The sequence below is a fragment of the Canis lupus genome, chromosome 7 (genome assembly GCF_011100685.1).
Source record: "Canis lupus familiaris isolate Mischka breed German Shepherd chromosome 7, alternate assembly UU_Cfam_GSD_1.0, whole genome shotgun sequence".
Lineage (NCBI taxonomy): Eukaryota > Metazoa > Chordata > Mammalia > Carnivora > Canidae > Canis > Canis lupus.
The window spans coordinates 68,825,599-68,831,598 of record NC_049228.1 but is presented as its reverse complement, the minus strand read 5'-3'; positions in this window follow the sequence as shown (position 1 = coordinate 68,831,598).

Sequence of the window (6,000 nt, the reverse complement as noted above, 5' to 3'; positions counted from 1 at the left end):
CATAATAAATTCATCAGTCTTGCAAAGCTTTGCGAAGGGTCTTCAAAGACTTTTTACCCACTTTACCACTAGTTTGCTCTAAGGCAGTTGGACCACATCTATATTCCATTATGAAGGAAACCATAATAATAATAATAGGAATACTTTAAAAGTTCAAAAAAGCTGTTGCTCTTAAAAATTAGGAGCATATGTTTTATTATTGTATCTTTTTCCTCTGCAATTATAAGCTTAATGGGAACTGCATTTTTATTTCTTTATTTTCATGTTTTTAAAGGTAGACATATAGTTGTCAAAAGTTGGCTAAGAAAAACACAATTGTGAAATGATAAAATTTCCACCTATTTCTACCACACACCTAAGGGAAGAAAGGGAAGTTAGACAGTTAAAGGGAAGAAAGACAGTTTTTAAAAAATTGAAATTGAAATTAAAATTAATTTTTTACTATAATTACTGAATTTTCTATAACTCCATAGGAATTGTATTGAGAGTTACTATGCATTGAACATGGGAATTTATTTTCCTTTTAAATAATAAATATTAAATAAAATGACAATTTTGATTTTGTTGGCTTATAGGCCTGTTTTTTTGTAAGTTCTATTTCTTGTTTTTCCTGGTTCTCTCTAATTTTCATATTAGCATTTCATAGTCACAACACTGGTTCACCTGCCTGACATCACAGCTCCTCTGGGGGCTCTCTCCTGGGGTTTGTACCATTGGTCCGATAGGGGAGAGTGGCATCCAGAGGGAACCACCCCATTGCCCAGAGACAACATTTTCCAACTATTTATTTTTAATCACCTGGTAATAGTGCTGTGAGTTTCTCTTTCTTTCTTTCTTTCTTTCTTTCTTTCTTTCTTTCTTTCTTTCTTTCTTTCTTTCTTTCTTTCTTTCTTTCTTTCTGATTTCATTTATTTATTCATAAGAGACACACACACACACAGAGGCAGACATAGGTTAGAGGGAGAAGCAGGCTCCCTGTGGGGAGTCTGATGTGGGACTTGATCCCAGGATAACGACCGGAGCCCAACGCAGATACTCAACCACTGAGCCACACACATGCCCCCTGACAGTTTTAAAAGTGACAAAGCAGATGGGTCCTGCAGCACATAAAATTGGCCCCTTAGCAAGGAGCTCCATTGAGTTTGCCCAAAATAGTACATTTCTGAACCTGTTGTTTAAACGAAGATTTGTTCTGATGCTGTGCCATACTTACCGCACTTAACTTTTAAGATCTTAAACGTTTTAAAGCTTCTTAAAAAATTAGAAAATGCTTCAAATAGAGTAACTAGGAATACAAAAAAGCTAAGTAAAAGACATATTTACATCAATTTTTACATAGTCAAGAAAAATTAGAGAAAGCCAAATGGCCCCTAACATAGACTATTTGGATGAATAATTGCACAACCACTTAACGTGGCTTTGTGCCACCACGATGACAACATTGGGAATGCTTATGCTATTATATAAAGTAAACAACAGAATAGAAAACTAATTATAAAATATGTTCTTAACTATGTAAAATAATCATAGAAACTGCTTGGGAAGAGATATAGCAAAACATTAAAAATAATTGTTTTTTTCCTTAACGATTACTTCACATTTTAAAAAGTTTTTGTGATGAAAAAATGTTTTTCTTTTTTAAATAGATGCTTAAAACATACAAAAGTATAGGATATGATGTGAAATAACAGATAGCCTTGTTGTATCTATAAGTGATTTTGCATGCTAACTTTTACAAATCTCATTTGCTAGATATTTTCACGTTTTTTGTTTTGTTTTGTTTTGTTTTTTGGTGTTTTTTATTTTTCATTTTTTTTGTGTTTTTATTTGAGAAAAAAAAAGCGTTTGATTTCTCTGTCTTTTTTTCCTGGCGGTAATTACTATATTGAGGTTCGTGAGTTTTATATTTTTGTTACATGTGCAAGCATCCATAAACAATATATATATAGTATTATGTGTATTTTAAACCTATCTGTAACAATAGTGGTATACATATCTCTGCAATTTGCTCACTCACCTATATTTTTAAGATTTATTCGTGATGACATGGAGAGCCAGCTTGTTTTAAAATTATATATATATGGGGCACTTGGCTGGCTCAATCAGTAGAGCATGTGACTCTTGATCTTGGGTTTGTGAGTCTCAGCCTCAAAATGGGTGTAAGGATTACTTAAAAAAATCTGGGGCATCTGGGTGGCTCGGTTGGTTAAGCATCTGCCTTTGGCTCAGGTCATGATCCTGGGGTACTGGCCCTATGTTTGGCTCCCTGTCCAGTGGGAAGCATGCTTCTCCCTCTCCTTTTGCCCATCTCCCAGCTTGGGCTTCTCTTGTGTGCTCTCTATCTCGAATAAATAAATAAAATCTTTAAAAATATAAAATAAAAAATCTTTGAAAAAATGATATATAGGATTCCACTGTATTGGAATTCCACTGTATTTATTTATCTCTTTGTTCTCCCAGTAATTCTCCAAGTAGTATACTCTCCAAAGTTGTTTTAAACTTTTTGCCTTATAAAATGTTATAATTAATATCCTTAAATGTCTTGTACATATTTGAGAGTCTCCCCAGATTATACCTTGAAATGGTGTCATTGAGTTGAAAATAATTATAACTTAATTTAGATTTTACTGGATTATTCTCCAATTTATATTCCCAGCAGCTGAATACATGAATTACTGTTTCCCAAGTCTTGTCAACACTTGATATTGATAAATATTTGCCAAATGGATAAATAGAAAAGAATATTTTTAAAGAGTTTTTATTTGCCATTTCCTGCTTATTAGACTTTAGGATTTACTTTGATGTGAATTGTCTCTTTGCCCATTTTTCTATTAGGTCATTTGTACATTTCCTAATTGTTTTTAAGCATTCATGATAAAGTTGAGATATCAACACTATATGTGTTGCAAATTTATTCTTCTAGTCTGTAAATTGTTTTTGTATTTTAAGTTTCTTTTGATGAACAGAAGTTTTAAATTTTAATATAGTAAAACGTGTTCATTTTTTCTTCATAAGTTTATGCCTTTTATGTCTTGGTTAAAATATATGTCACTATCCTGAGGTCATAAATACATTCAATATTTTCTTTTAAAGGAGTTTATTTTCATGCTGTATTGTAGAAATCTTAAGTTTATTTATTTCTTGTATAGCTAACCATTATCCTCATAGGATTTATTAAATGGTCTGTTGCTTCCATATTATGCAAAGCTGTCTCTATTTTATGTTAACTTTTCAAATATGGTGACGTTTGTTTCTTGCTTTTGTGTATTTGTCTGTTTGAGTATTCTTGTACTACTACAACAGTATTATAATTACCACAGCTTTATAATATGTTGGTATTTGTTAGAGCAGCTCTGTCTACCTTAGTTTTCTTCTTATAATTGTTTTGCCTGCACTGGACATTTTGTTCTTTCATATAAATTTTATTATCACCATATAAAGTTTTTTAAACAATGCTTTTGAAATTTGGACTGGATTTATAGATTAATTTTAGAAAGATTGACATGTATAAAATACTGAGTTTTTCCATCTGGGAATGGTTTATTTCTTCATTTAATTAGATCTTTTATACTTTAGCATTTTATGATTCTTTATACATCTTTTTATTGGATTTTTTCCTACTACTGTGTGTGTGTGTGTGTGTGTGTGTGTGTGTGTGTGTACAATATAACTACAAAACTGCGTTTTATGAATGGAAGTCTTTCTATATTCTCTGTCTCTAAGTCTCTCTAAGTCTCTAAAAGTTCTATAGGAATTCCTTTTTTCTATATTAATGCTATTTTCACAACTTTGTTGATCTCTTTTATTATAAGTTGATCTTTTGATTCTCTTGGGTCTTCTATGTAAAAAACCTTGTCACTGACAAATAGTGGCAAATATATTTCTTCTTTTCCACTTATACTTCTGATTTCCTGTTCCTGTTTACTGGTCTATCAGAGACTACTATCTACAGATTGCATTCATCCCTTCTTTCTTAAAAATGGGAATTAAATTACTCAAGCTAAAAAATTAAATTTTACAGCCTCCCTTATCTACAGGTATAGCTATTGAAATGTATATAGAAATAATTGGGTTGAACTTCAAGATAATTCTTTAAAGGACAAAATGAGTCCTATTGTAAGTTCATCCTTTTGCTTTTATCTTGTCTTCATTTCTGATACTTAGAACATAGATAGGATGTTTGGAGCTCCAGTCTCCATTTTGGGATCATGAAGTACCTCTAAGAATGTAAGCAAATGTTGAGAATTGAGGACCAGAATGAAAGGGGAACTTAGGCCATGATGAATTTATAGAGTTGCAATTTTAGGTCAGTACTGAGTATATCAGGATTTCTTTTAAGCAAGAAAAAATCCCCACTATTTTGTCTAAGGCACTATTACTTAGGTTTTCTGTAATATATAGCCAAATTTAATTATAAATATATGTAATGTACTGTATCTTCAGTAGCATTTTGATAGAAGTAATAGATAAAGTATTGATTTTGTTTTTAAATTTAGGAAAAAATGCTTCCAGGTCTCACTATGAAGTTTGTTGTTTGCTCTAAGTTTCTTGTAGAGACTTTTCAACAGGTTTCCTTTCTTTTCCTAGTTAGTTATCTAAGAGCTTTTATTATAAATGATTGTTGAATTTTGTTGACTGCCTTTTTTCTGTATAAGATACAGATGATAAAATAAGTTATACCTTTTTATCTACTAATGTGATCATTTACATTAATAACATTTTCTAATATCTTATCTTTCTAATATGTTTTTTCATTTCTGGGATAAACTCTAGTTACAATAAACTGTCTATAAATATACCATTACTTTTAAAAATATGTTGCTTGATTTGATTTGCTAATACTAGATTATTCATATAATCTCATCTGTAAATCTACCTTGGCCAGTGATCTTTTGGTGGGTAAAATTCAAATTATTTTTGAGTTGTAGATAAGACTCAGATTCTTTACTGGTTATACATTTTTTTTCATTTTCTATTTCTGCATGAGATAATTTTGCTATTTTTAAATTTTTTGAAAAAATATTATATTTCTAACTTTTCATGTTTTTAGTATAAAGTTATTCCTTATAGTGTCTAATTAATCTTTATTTATATTTTTATCTATCCCCATGTTCACTGCTAATATTTTTATTTGTTTCTTCTCTACTTCTATATTGGGAGACATCTCAGAGGTGAGTTCATTTTCCTTAATCTTTTTTTTAAAACATCTTTCCACTTTTACTGAGAAATAATTGACATGCATCACTGTATAAATTTAAAGGGCCCAGCATGATGGTTTGACTTACATATGTTGTGAAATAATTACCACAATAGGTTCAGCTAACATCCACCTTTTCGTGTAGATGTAATAAAAAGAGAAGAAAGGAGAAAAGACAAAGGAAAACAGTTTTTTACTAGTGATGAGAACTCTTATGATTTACTCTCTTAACAACTTTCCTACAGCAGTATTAGCTGTAGTTATCAGGTTGTACATCATACCCCTAGTACTTATTTGTCTTATACCTGGAAGTTTGCACCATTTTACCACCTTCCTCTGATTTCATCTGCTCCCATCCTCTGCTTCTGGTAACCACAAGTCTGATCTTTTTTTCCCCTATGTGTTCGTTTTGGTTTTTTGTTTGCTTGCTTTTGGTTTTATGTATATGAGAGATCACATAGTATTTGTCTTTCTATATCTGACTTATTTCATTTAGCATAATGCCTTCAAAGTCTATCCTTTTGTCACAAATGGTAGGATTTCCTTACTTTCTATGGCTGAATAATGTTTGGTTGTATATACATACCACAATTTATTTATACATTCATTCACTAATGGACACTTAGGCCCTTAGGGATCTTGATGTCCATTTCTCTCCCCAGATTTGGGAAGTTTTCAGCCATTATTGCTTTAAGTATACTTTCTGTCCCTTTCTTTCTCTTCTCTTTTTGAAATTCTATAATGTGAATATTGCTTCTTGCCATTGTGTCCTATAATTCCTGTAGGTTTTCTTCAATCTTTTA